The 14,015-nt window shown below is 43.3% G+C and overlaps 1 protein-coding gene across 1 annotated transcript in view; it reads left to right on the top strand.

Moving 5' to 3' along the window:
• Positions 1 to 4,794: 4,794 nt before the first annotated feature.
• The window catches only part of UBE3C (ubiquitin protein ligase E3C), a 122,652-nt gene continuing 113,431 nt past the window's right edge, over positions 4,795 to 14,015 (top strand). The window contains exon 1 of the mRNA XM_008067279.1: positions 4,795 to 4,843. The gene's annotated coding sequence lies outside the window, so the exon portion shown is untranslated. The remainder of the gene's footprint in view (positions 4,844 to 14,015) is intronic.

Below are 14,015 nucleotides of genomic sequence, written 5' to 3'. Positions count from 1 at the left end.
ATTCGCTGAGGTGAGTGGATTGCCTGAGCCCGCGGGTTTGAGACCCGCCTGGGCAGCGAGACCTCATCTCTACAATAAATCAAAAAATCAGCCGGGCATGGTAGCGCGTGCCTGTAATTCCGGCTACTTGGAAGGCTGAGTCGGAAGGATCGCCGGAGCCCAGCAGGTCGAGGCTGCGGTGGCCGGGAGCAGCCACTGCACTCCAGTCTGGGCAACAGAGTGAGACTTCAACTAAAAAAATAAAATAAAATAAAATTTATTGTAGAGATGGGGTCTCATACTGAATTTCTTTGTTGTAAGTTTATTTGTTTATTTTTAACAGCATGGTGAGATTTTACTTTCAGAAGTTGACAGTTATTTACTAGTGAGAATCATATGTAGATAATCATAATTGTACATTTGGATCATGCCTATACCTTTATATTTTCCCTTTGACCACTGAACCTGACATGGGTTAGATGTTAAAGGAAAAAATACTATTTTTACAGTCTAAAGGTGAAGATTGTCTTATAAATGAAGACACTAATTAGGATTGTCATCATGTGTCTTCATATATAATAAAGACCTCGTTAATCACTCACTGGAATCTGCTTTTAGTTTTGTAAGCCTGCCAACGGCAATAACACAAATCAAACAAACATGATGATGATTTTGGAAATTTTGTTTTTCATGGATTGCCTGAGACAATGAATCTATTCCATTATGTGTCAGATTCCAGTGTGAAACCATCCACTCGAGCATTATTTTGCAACCAAGGCACACCACCCAAAACCTCTGTTAAACTTTTGGGACCAAACAGGAAGCATCCTGAAAGTGCACAATGTCAGGAGAGTTATTATACAGATGCCGAGAACACTGCATCTGTGGCATTGTAGTTAATTGCAAAGGCTAGAGCTGCTAATTGGCCAAATAGGAAGCATGCTGCCAGAGTTATGATTAGAAGTAATCATTAGTGACAGAGCACATACAATAATTGATAAGATTCCTTTGTCCAGTGAGTTAGTTCATTGTCCATTTATAAGTAGGGACAAATGTACCCAGCAGCTGTTATTTTCCCGAGGAAGACAAACTCAGTCCTGTTTGCCGCAAACTGGTGAGCCCGATACTCTGAACTGAACTAATCCTTTGCTGTTTGTCAGCCATGAGGTGAATAGACAAGTCTGTGAAGACATTTTTTTAGCTCATAAATTAGAGGAAATCCTTTAAAATCTTTTGCTTTCATAACAAACAATAACAGACTCCAAGTGTGATGTAATAGGAAAGCAGAGATGGTGCATGTGTTGGTTTGATACAAGGATTTTGTGTAGTATATTCCAGTACCAGAAACTTTACCAAAAACAAAATCTGCTCCCTTTTGATATCCAAACGACAAACCTATTACTCTTGTGCATGAAGGGATATTTCAGAGTATTATCCAATAGACTGTCAAATCATCACTCTTACTGAAGACAGGTGACTTAATTCTCTAGCCTTGTGAAGTCATGGGCACTATCAGAACACCCGCTTCTCCCTCATACTGAAAGCTTGCAGCTTAGTCTCTCCTTGCCTACTATTTCGAGAAGACTGTCAACTCTTTGTGGAATAAAACTTTTACCATGGGGTACATACCCTGATTATGGGGAAGAGAATTGTGAGAAACTTGAAAAGCGTATTTGAATATTACATTTACAGTTAGTAGTAAAGGTTTCCATGAGTGTCTTCCTTAACCAGGTGGTAGTGGTGAATAAATAAAGACAGCTTCTCCTGACCTCGTTTTATAGCTCTGCAAATATTATTATATAAAATGACACATTCAGAAGAACCTCACTCTGGCTGGGTGTAGTAGCATGCTCCTAGCTACCACAACCTTGACCTGCTAGGCTTAGGTGATCCTTCTGCCTCAGCCTTCCCAATAACTGGAACTACAGGCACATGCCACCACGCCCAGCTAATTTTTTGGTTTATTGTAGAGATGAGGTCTCACCAACTTGCCCAGGCTGGTCTTGAACGTGGGCTCAGGCAGTCCTCTCACCTAGGCCTCCCAAAGTGCTGGGATTACAGACTTGAGCTACCACGCCTTGGAAAGTTTGTTTTTTTTTTGAGTTGGAGTCTCACTCTGTCGCCCAGACTGGAGTGCAGTGGCCGCTCCCGGCCACCGCAGCCTCACTTGCTGGGCTCCGGCGATCCTTCCACCTCAGCCTTCCAAGTAACCGGAATTACAGGCATGCGCTACCACGGCCGGCTGATATTTTGATTTATTGTAGAGATGAGGTCTCGCTGCCCAGGCGGGTCTCGAACCCGCGGGCTCAGGCAATCCACTCACCTCAGCCTCCCAAAGGCACGGGATTACAGGCTGAGCCACCGAGCCCGGCTTGGAAAGTTCTTGAAACAAAAGTTTGTTAAACCAAAATGGTATTTTGTTTAGGAATTTCTTTTCAGAAGCCAATTCTGTCAGAGGAAGCAATTAAATGCCATTTGCCGGCTTAGTCTAATTATAAACACATGAATTAGAATTCTCTGTTAACATAAAAATTTAAAATAAGATTGTCTAATAGAGCCTCACCTTCTAGCACAGCACCTCATATTTCTTTATTGTGATTATAAAATCTAGTTTCAGATGGAGCATTTCATACATTTATTAGATTTTTATGTAATTCAGTGTTTATTTTTAAATTTAAGATGTAATATGCATTTTTAAAAATTGTATTTGTTTTTAGGGATACCTTCTATTTACGGCAGATGAAAAGACTTCCCCTTGAAATAAATATATTTAAGTTAAAAAGAGTCTATTTGGAAAGACTGGTGCAATAGCTATTATTCTTTATATTATATCAAGTAGTGGTTCATGATGTCCTTATGTTTTATAACTGGTGATACTTAATCACTTTGTTGGTGTCTGCAGTTTTCCCCTGTAAATTTACTGTTTTTCATTTGATAATTGATGTACATCTTTTTTTGTTTTTGGTTTTTTTTTGAGTTGGAGTTTCACTTTGTCGCCCAGACTGGAGTGCAGTGGCCACTCCCGGTCACCGCAGCCTCGACCTGCTGGGCACCGGCGATCCCTCCACTTCAGCCTTCCAAGTAGCTGGAACTACAGGCGCGCACTACCATGCCCAGCTAATTTTTTATTTTATTGTAGAGATGAGGTCTCACCAAGTTGCCCAGGCGGGTCTCGAACCCGTGGGCTCAGGCAATCCACTCACCTCAGCCTCCCAAAGTGCTGGGATTACAGGCTGAGCCACCGAGCCCGGCTATTGATGTACATCTTGAAGGAGATACTTGAGACCAGGCAAATCCTGTTTCTTTTCTAACTTTTGCTCACGAATTCTGGCATGCATCAGTAGATCGTGTCTTTTTTTTTAGATTCAAGAGGTACATATGCATGTTTGCTACATGGACATATTGTGTACTGGTGGGGATTGGGTCTCAAGTGGCCCATTCTGCAAATAGTGAACATTGTGCCCTGTTGGTAGTTTCTGAATCGTAACCCTTAGTGGTGTCCCCAGTGTCTATTATTTCCCTCTTTAGCTCCCATATATGAAGGAAAACATGTGGTGTTTGGTTTTCTGTTCCTGAGTCAGTTTATTTAGGATGATGATCTTTGGCTCCATCCATATTACTGTAAAGGACATTATTTCATTCTTTTTTATGGCTGCATAGTATTCCATGGTTTATATGCACCACATTTCCATCATCCACTGATTGGTTGATGGGCATATGGTTTGATTCCATATCTTTGCACTTTTGAATTGTGCTGCTATAAACATGCAGGTGCAGGTGTTCAATTTCCCAGGGGTAATATCTAATAAAACTGTAGTATGATGTCACAATCAGAACATTGACATTGATATAGGGCACCAATCTTATTCAAGTTTCTCTAATTTTATTTGTACTCACTTGCATATGTAAAAAAATCAAATAGAAAACTATTGAAGTACTAATTTTATTTAGATCTATGACCTCAGGAAAACCATTTAACTTCTTGTGCCTCAGATTTCTCATCTGATTAAGTCATACAGTTTGAATGATCTTTAGTATCATTTTTGGGTTGAAAATATTATATAATTTCTGTTTAAAAAAAGGAAAGAAAATGCTGTCTGTCTATCTATCTATCTATCTATCTATCTATCTATCTATCTATCTATCTATCTATCTATCTATCTTTGAGTTGGAGTCTCAGTGTTGCCCAGACTGGAGTACAATGGCACACTCACGGCCACTACAGCCTTGACCTGCTGGTCTCAGGTGATCCTTCCGCCTCAGCCTTCCAAGTTGCTGGAACTACAGGAGTGCATCACTAAGCCCAGTTAATTTTTTTTTTTTGAGTTGGAGTCTCACTCTGTTGCCCAGACTGGAGGAGTACAGTGGCATGCTCCCGGCCACCCCAACCTCGACCTGCTGGGCTGCAGCGATCCTTCTGCCTCAGCCTTCCAAGTAGCCGGAACTACAGTAGGCTCACTCTACCACACCCGGCTAATTTTTTTTTATTTATTGTAGAGATGAGGTCTCGCCAAGTTGCCCAGGTGGGTCTTGAACCCGTGGGCTCAGGCAGTTCACTCACCTCAGCTTCCCAAAGTGCGGGATTACAGGCTGAGCCACGGAGCCTGGCCTAATTTTTTTTAATTTATTGTAGAAACGAGGTCTTGCCATGTTGCCTTGTGGGCTCAGGTAATCCCTCTCGCCTCAGTCTCCCAAAGTGCTGGGATTACAGGCGTGAGCCACTGTGCCCAGCAATGTTTATGATTTTTGTGTGAGAATTTTAAAATTGAAATTACAGCCTTCTTTACTTTTTTTCTCTGTTTGGATTTAGGAAGAAAAGGCTTCTCTTTTACATCGTACTCAGGAAGAAAGAAGAAAGAGAGAGGTAAGAACAGTTTCGTAATACTCTCTAGAAATAAGATTTTTTCATAGCATTTAAACAAACTTAGTTTTACTGTCTATATATGTGTATGTGTACCAGGGGGACTCCCCCCAAAATGGAATTTATGTACTAAAAATTGTGTATTTATTCTTTCATGTTTAAACTTCAGTCACCTTCAAAGTATTCTCCATTTGATGAAGTACACTTATCAAGACACTTTGTCCATGCTCAAAACAGTTTTTGAACTCATTGATTTTGATACCTTTTAGTGCATCTGCCATTGTTTGGTTTCAACTCTAGCACGTCAGCAAAACATTTTCCTTTGAGGATTTTTTTCATCAGGGAATAAAACAAAAGTCATTCTGGGTGAGATCTAGTGATAGGGAGGGAAGGGGATGGGGGTTTCATGCTCACTTTTTTCTTTTTTTGTTTTTGAGTCGGAATCCCACTCTGTGGCTCAGGCTGGAAGGCAGTGGCACACTCACGGCCATTGCAGCCTCAACCTACTAGGCTTGGGCAATTCTTCCACTTTAGTCTTCCAAGTGCTGGAACTACAGGTTTGTGCCACCACACCTGGCTAATTTTTTGATTTATTGTAGAGATGCAGTCTCACCAAAGTGCCCAGAGGAGTATTTTGAACCCCTGGACTTAGGCAGCCCTCTCGCCTCCACCTCCCAAAGTGCTGGGATTACAGGTGTGAGCCACAGTGCCCGGCTCCATTTTTGGTCAAAAACTGCTGAATACTCAGTGTAGTGTGAACAGGGACACTTATATATCACCCATTGTTCCTTGAAATCATCTCCAAAATAAATGCACTGAAGCTGAACACAATCTTTCACCACAACACTAGCTGGTACACTGATGTCAATGGATTATTAGAATGCTTATGTAACTTTCAGGGAAGCCTGTACTACAAGGGATCCACTCTCAAAAAGATAATTCTGTGTTTTTTTGTTCCCCCTCGTGTGTGTCTGTGTGTGTGTATGTGTATATTTATTTGTTATGTGTGATATAATGTGTGTGTGTATTTAGGCTTAGAAACTTAAACTTTTTGGCTTTTACAGTAATTCTGGAACAAGTGTAGAAAAAGATGGACTAGCCGGGCTCGGTGGCTCAGCCTGTAATCCCGCGCCTTTGGGAGGCTGAGGTGAGTGGATTGCCTGAGCCCATGGGTTCAAGACCCGCCTGAGCAGGCGAGACCTCATCTCTACAGTAAATCAAAAAATCAGCCGGGTGTGGTAGCTCATGCCTGTAATTCCGGCTACTTGGAAGGCTGAGGTAGAAGGATCGCCGGAGCCCAGCAGGTCGAGGCTGTGGTGGCCGGGAGCGGCCACTGCACTCCAGTCTGGGCGACAGAGTGAGACTCCAACTCAAAAAAAAAGAAAAAGAAAAAGATGGACTAAAGAGGCAGTTTCCAGACTGAAGAGGGAATATGGGCTTTAGGTGCTTGCTTATGTATGATATGGTTTCCGGAAGATGTAGAGAGCCTTAATATATATTATTCATATTTCATCAAGAAGAAGGAGCAAACCCATTGTTAAGACTTGTGTCTCAACTCTTCATGAAGAAAGTAAAAGAAAGGAGCCAATGAAATTCCTGGTTTATTTATTTATTTTATTTTTATTTTTTGAGTCAGTCTCATTCTGTCTCCCAGGCTGAAGTGCAGTGGCATGCTCATGGCCACCTCAGCCTCGACCTGTTGGGCTCTCAGGTGATCCTTCCGCCTCAACCTTCCAAGTAGCTAGAACTACAGGCACACGCTACCACACCCGGCTAATTTTTTTATTTATTGTAGAGATGCAGTCTCGCCATGTTGCCCGGGCTGGTCCTGAACTCCTGAGCTCAGGCAATCCTCTCACCTCCACTTCCAAAGGTGCTGGAATCATAGATATGAGCCACCACACTTGGCCTCTTTGTTCTATTCTTTATTTTACATTTCATCTTTCTGGTAATAATTTCTTTTTTTTTTTTTTTTTGGGTCAGAGTTTCACTCTGTTGCCCAGGCTGGAGTGCAGTGGCATGCTCATGGCTACCGCAGTCTTGATGTGCTGTGCTCAGGCGATCCTTCCACCTCAGCCTTCCAAGTAGCTGGAACTACAGGTGCGTGCCACCATACGTGGCTAATTTTTTTTTTTAATTGTATTGCCCAGGCTGGTCTCCAACCTGTGGTTTCTGGCAATCCTCTCACCTCGGCCTCCCAAAGTGCTGGGATTATAGGCGTGTGCCACTGCGCTCAGCCTTTTTTTTTTTTTTTCCCTTTTTCCAGTTGGAGTCTCACTCTTGCCCAGGCTGGAGTGCAGTGACACACACTCATGGCCACTGCAGCCTTTACCTGCTGACCTAGGCGATCCTCAGCCTTCCAAGTAGCTTGAACTACTAATTTTTTTATTTATTGTAGAGGTGGAGTCTCGCCAAGTTGCCTGGGCTGGTTTTGAACCCCTGTGCTCAGGTAGTCCTCTCGTCTCTGCCTCGCAAAGTGCTGGGATTACAAGCGTGAGCCACCATGTGCGGCCTTAGTAATAATTTCTTAAAATAGCTTTACTGTTTTGATTAATCAGTAATTGTAGTATTTTATAGTCTACTGTTCTTGGGAGAGGTTTTTGTTTTGTTATTTTATAATTGACTTATGCCTTTAACAATATTTATTGATAGCTTATTATGTACCAGGTTCTGTTCTGCTTGCTTAATATACAGATGAAGAAGACAGACAAGGTTCCTTTTCAGTGGTAGAACAGAGACATTTACCAAGATACTGAGATGGTGACAAGAGCTATAAAGGCAACAGTAGTATGATGGTAACTGGGGGGGTGGGCTACATTAGATAGGGTGTTCGGAGGAAGGGCTCTCTAAAAAGGTTAGAGTTGAACTAATTCCTGAAGGGTGAAAAAAGAAGCTGCTTTTTGAAAAAACTAGAGGAAAAGCAATTTGTGGTTAAAGGAACAGCAAATGAAAAGACTTTTAGGCAGGATTTTCTAAACTTGACACTGTTGACATTTTTGACCACATAAATTTCTTTTTGTGAGGACTGTTGTGTACACTGGAGGGTGGTTGGCAAAATTAATAGCCTCTACCTGCTAGATGCACTCCCTTTCCCTATTTGTGACAACCAAAAATGTCTCCAGAAATTACCAAATGTACCCTTGATGGTAAAGTTTCCCTCAGGCGAGAATACTGCTCAACCAAGAAAGATATATGTTGGTTTGTGTTTTTTATCTCTTCTTAGGGATAATCCTTGACCATTATCTCTTCCAGTAGTGCTTTTCCTTCATTCTCCCTATTCTCTCCACCTTGGGCTCAAATAGCAAATTTATTTGACCTTTGCATTGTATCTCATATGTTTCCCATGTGCTTTTCTGTATGTTTATTCTTTGAAATGTTTTGTGCTTCAGTTTAGATATTTTCATCTGACCTAAATTCTAATTCTAATTATCTCTTTAGCATTGTCTAATTGTTAAAAACATCCATGGAATTCTTTTTGTTTGTTTGAGTTGGAATCACTCTGTTGCCTGGGCTGGAGTGCAATGGCACACTCACAGCCACCCCAGCATCAACCTGCTGGGCTCAGGCAATCCTTCCGCCTCAGCCTTCCAAGTAGCTGGAACCACAGGTGCACACCACCAAGCCCGTATAATTTTTTGATTTATTGTAGAGATGAGGTCTCGCCAAGTTGCCCAGGCTAATCTCCAACCCCTGAACTCAGGCAGTCCTCTTTCCTCTGCCTCTCAAAGTCCTGGGATTGGCCACTGGGCGTGGTGGCTCATGCCTGACTCAAAAAAGATACAGCAACAAAGTGCTGAGATTAAAGGTGTGAGCCATTCACCCTGCCCAGCAATTGTAGACTTGTTTTTTTTTTTAAATCAGAATCTCACTCTGTCATCCAGGCTGGAGTACAGTGGCACGTTTATGGCTACGCTGCCCTCAGGCAATCTTGCGTCAGCTGTCCAAGTAGCTGGAACCACAGGTGCATGCCACCATGCCCAGCTGATTTTGTGATTTATTGTAGAGACGAGGTCTCACCATGTTGCCCAGGCTGGTCTTGAACCCCTAAGATCAGACAATCCTCTTGCCTCTGCCCAAAGTGCTGGGATTACAGATGTGAGCCACTTTGCCCGGCCTCACTTATAGATTTTTAAAGACAGTGTTTAAACTCCAGTAATTGGATCTTCTTTGGGCTTGTTTCTGTTTGTCCTCTTGACTTTTAGTCCGATGGGGTTTTCTTTATAGGTAACTAGAAGGTTTTCTCTTGCTGTTTTTATCTTTGACTTTAGACAGTCTGAATATAATATGAAACATAGAAGATATTTTTGCATTGTATTGGAGATTGTTGAGCTTTCTGTATCTGAATGTCTAAATCTCTTACCAGACTTGAGAAGTTTTCATCTGTTACTTCATTAAATAGGTTTTCTAATCCTTTCTGTCTGTATGCCCTTAGTGATACTGATAATTCAAATATTCTGTCACTTTATGTTTTCTCAAATATCATTTAAAAAGTTCAAATATTCGCCAGGCTCGGTGGCTCAGCCTGTAATCTCACGCTTTGGGAGGCTGAGGTGAGTGGATTGCTTGAGCCCACGGGTTCGAGACCCACCTGGGCAACTTGGCAAGACGTCATCTCTACAATAAATCAAAAATCAGCCGGGCGTGGTAGCGCATGCCTGTAGTTCCAGCTACTTGGAAGGCTGAGGCGGAAGGATCACCAGAACCCAGCAGGTCGAGGCTGCAGTGGCTGGGAGCGGCCACTGCACTCCAGTCTGGACGACAGAGTGAGATTCCAACTAAAAAAAAAAAAAAAAAAAGTTCAAATATTCTGTCATTTTATGTTGTCTCAAATGTCATAAGAAATTTTTTTGACCAAACCTGGTGGCTCAAGCCTGTAATCTCAGCGCTTTGGGAGGCCAAGGCGAGAGGATTGCCTGAGCTCGGGGGTTCAAGACCAGCCTGGGCAATTTGGTGAGACCTCGTCTCTACAATAAGTTGAAAAATAAGCTGGGCGTGGTAGTGTGGCCATGTAGTCCCAGCTACTTGGAAGGCTAAGGCAGAAGGATCGCCTAAGCCCAGCAGGTCGAGGCTGCAGTGGCCGTGAATGTGCTAACACACTCCAGCCTGGGCGACAGAGTTAGATTTCGACTCAAAAAAAAAAAATTTGGCTGGATTATTTCAAGAGACCTGTCTTCAAGTTCTCAGAATTTTTTTTTTTTTTTTTTTTTTTTTTTAATGACAGGGTTTTATTCTGTCACTCAGCTAAAGTGCAGTGGCTTTAACACAGCTCACAGAAGCCTCAAGTGATTCACCTGCCTCTGCCTTCCAAGCAGCTAGGAGGGACTACAGGCATATACAACTATGGGTAGCTAATTTTTCTTTTTACTTTTCTTTTCTTTTGTAGAGAATAGGGGTCTTGTTTTGCTGCTCAGGCTGGTCTCGAACTCCTAGCCTCAAGTGATCTCCTACCTCGATCTCCCAAAGTGCTAGGATTACAGGTGTAAGCTATCACACCTGGCTCAGATACTTTCTTCTGCCTGATTAATCTGTTGTTGAAGCTTTCAAATGTATTTTATATTTCCTTCAATGAATTCTTCGGTTCCAGAATTTCTATTTGATTCTTTAAAAAAAAAATCGTCTCTGAGTCTCTATCCCAGACTAGAGGGCAGTGGCATGCTCACAGCTCACCGCAGCCTCTACCCTCTGTGCTCAGGCAGTCTTTCTGCCTCTTTCTCCTCAGTAGTCAGGAGTGCAGGCATGTGCCATCATGCCCTGCTAATTTTTTTTATTTTTTTGGAGACGAGGTCTTGCTGTAGTGCCTAAACTGGTGTGTGTGTGTGCGTGCCTACACATATATATATAAAATATACATATTAAATATACCTTATATATTATACGCACTGTATATGATATATTATATCATAATATATTAAATGTATATTTAATTCCTTTTTATCTAACTAAGGTTCTTTAAAAATCAACATTTTAAATTGTTTATCTGAGATTTTGAAAATTTCTTTTTGATTGAAATCTATTAGCCGGGCTCGGTGGCTCAGCCTGTAATCCCGCGCTTTGGGAGGCTGAGGTGAGTGGATTGCCTGAGCCCATGGGTTCGAGACCCACCTGGGCAACTTGACGAGACCTCATCTCTACAATAAATCAAAAAATCAGCCGGGTGTGGTAGCGCATGCCTATAATTCCGGCTACTTGGAAGGCTGAGGCGGGAGGGTCGCCAGAGCCCAGCAGGTCAAGGCTGCAATGGCCGGGAGCTCAAAAAAAAGAAAAATCTATTGCTGGAGAATTGTTTGGTTCCTTTGTAGATGACATATTTCCTTGTTTTTTTTTTTTCTCTCCATATTTCCTGTGTCCTTATATTGATATCTCATCTGGCGTAACAGCTGCTTCTTCCTGATTTTGAATTTACTTTTGTAGGGAAGGACTTTTTCCTGAAGATGTATTTGTGGTATTGGATGGGGAGGGTACTCTTGCTTTGATTGTAGATGCATGTAGTAGTATAGTCTCTATGATTTCGTTTGCTATAAACAACGTTAATGCTCCCTGTGGTTTCTCTGATGGGTTAAGGTGCAGTTATTAGTGAAAGCTGTGGTGAAGTTGTGCTAGAGATTGGGATGCCATGCGGGCCAGTCTTCAGTCCCCAGTGGTATAGCAGTGGGCTGAGCCTGCCTGTTTTTGTACCCCAGGTGGGTGTGTGCTGGCTCTTGTGCTGTCAGCTACTGGCAGGCCAATTCTTGGGCTTCCAGGTGGCTTTCTTGGGTGCCAGTAGTGACAGTGGTGGACTGGGGGGTCGGGGGGAAGGTCCTCAGGTTCCTAGGCAGTCTTTGTGGCATGGCCAATGGCAGTTACAGTGAAAGGATGATTTTGCAGGTCCCAAGTAGTATGTATTGATGTTGGTAGTGGGCTGGGTGGGCCAGTCGCCAGACCTGCAGGTGGCACTTACAGGTAGGTGCCAGTTGAGGTGATTGCTGTTGGGAGTTTAAGATCAATCTCAGGTCTCTGGCAGGAGTGTTTAGGCATCCGAGGTGGTAGATTCGGTTGGGCAATTCCCAGGACCCCGACTGTGTGCTGTCTTGAGGGTAGAGAGGGTATTGAAGCCAGCTGGTGGGCTTGTGCTCAGGCCCCCAATAGTGAGAGCAGGTACCAGTCATAGTGGGTGAGGAGTGATGATGGTGGCAGCTGTGCTGAGGCCCTGCCATGAGAGAGGGTGGACCTGACCTTGGTTGCCACAGCCTGGGCTGCAGAGTAGGGAATGTGTCACTCTACAAAAGTGCTCCCAGTCTGCTCCCCAGGACCGCTGCAGACTGCTGGAGGCAAAGATTGGAACTGGCCCTTGCTGAAGCTGCTGAGGTCTCAGGAAGTGTATGGGGACCCTGCACAGCCTCCCTCCCTGGAGCAGCGCTGTCCTGTGGTCTCCCAGCAGTTCTCTGTTAGTTTCAGGTGTTCAGAGGGTGAGAGGTTCTCCGTGACCAGGATTGATTGATTTCCACAGTGGGGAAGGGGCCACTGGGAGTCTTGTACACTTCCTTTCCTTGTTAGGAAATGACTTCCGACTCCCAGCCCATCCTGGCCAGGCAGACTGCCTTTCTCTTCTTCCTGCTTCTGGTGTTTCCTACCACTTCTCTGTTGAACTCTAGTGTTCTCTCTTGGGTGACTATCCAGAGTAACGGTCTGTACATTATTTTGTTTCTTTTAAGTGGAGGAAGAGGACATGAAGTGCTCTAGTCAGGTGTCTTAAAGCCCCCGTGAGTTTTACTTTTTGTCTTTTCATGCCTGATTAATTTTGGTTGACTAGTAGACATTAGAGTATGAGAAATTGAGGAAATAGATTCAGGTTTTTTAGAATTTTATATTTTTTAGAGTATTACTTATTCTTCTGGAGAAACTAAAGAAAGGGACAAAGATTACCTTTAAATAATACAGGATTGACCTGATTTGAAGCTGACCTTCAGTCCTTTTGAGGATTGGTCTATTTCTAGTACATGTAAGGTGTAGCCCCTTAGCTTCCATCCTAAAGGCTGGGGTGTTACCGAGACTTTTTCCTCAGTGAGTGAATGAATAAAATCAGTTGTTTTGGAAACCCATGAGATGAAAAATAAGCTTTTAATTAGGTGCTCTTAGACTCATGATAGTAATCAGATTTCAACTGGATTAAAGCTCATAGGTTTTCCAGTTGTAATCATTTCAAGCTCAGAAAGTACACCTGTATGACCTGATGTTGTTCTCTAATCCCAGGATTGTGTGTGTGAGTCTCAAGTTTGAGTTTGGCTTCTAATGCTTATAGTTTGGGTGCTGCTTAATCTTCATAGTCATACTCATTTCATAGTCATCCTCATCTCAGCATCTTTATTTTTTATTTTTTTTTGAGTTGGAGTCTCACTCTGTCGCCCAGACTGGAGTGTAGTGGCCGCTCCCGGCCACCGCAGCCTTGACCTGCTGGGCTCTGGCCATCCTTCCACCTCAGCCTTCCGAGTAGCTGGAACTACAGGCGCGCACTACCACACCCGGCTAAGTTTTGATTTATTGTAGAGATGAGGTCTCGCCAAATTGCCCAGTGCAGGTCTCGAACCCGTGGGCTCAGGCAATTCACTCACCTCAGCCTCCCAAAGGTGAGGGGTTACAGGCTGAGCCACCGAGCCCGGCTTCAGCATCTTTAAATTGGAAGTAATGCTACCTATAAGATTATTGTGCAATTGAATGTGAAGTGCCTCTCTAGGGTGGGCACATAGTAGGCTCTGAAATAATGTTAGTGATGGTTATAATGATGATAAAAAAGAATTAATATTATTATTTGGGTCGGAGTCTCACTCTGTCACTCAGATTGGAGTGCAGTGGCACACTCATGGCCACCTCAGTATCAACCTACTGGGCTCAGGCGATCCTTCTGCCTCAGCCTTATTTATTTATTTATTTATTTTTATTGTAGAGACAAGATCTTGCTAAGTTGCACGGGCTGGTCTTGAGCCCACGGACTCAGGCAGTCCACTCGCTTCAGCCGACCAAAGTGCTGAGATTACAGGCTGAGCCACCGAGCCCAAGCCCAGGAAGAATTATTTTTGCTAGCTCACTGGACGTTTTAAAGACAGTCTCAAGTCAATCAAAATTGGAGTTTTCAGCCGGGCTCGGTGGCTCAGCCTGTAATCCCGCACCTTTGGGAGGCTGAGGTGAGTGGATTGCCTGA

Source organism: Carlito syrichta, unplaced genomic scaffold (genome assembly GCF_000164805.1).
Source record: "Carlito syrichta isolate Samal-C Ts95f unplaced genomic scaffold, Tarsius_syrichta-2.0.1 Scaffold309467, whole genome shotgun sequence".
NCBI lineage: Eukaryota > Metazoa > Chordata > Mammalia > Primates > Tarsiidae > Carlito > Carlito syrichta.
Note: the sequence above shows the minus strand (reverse complement) of the source record. Positions and strands in the feature narration are given on the sequence as shown.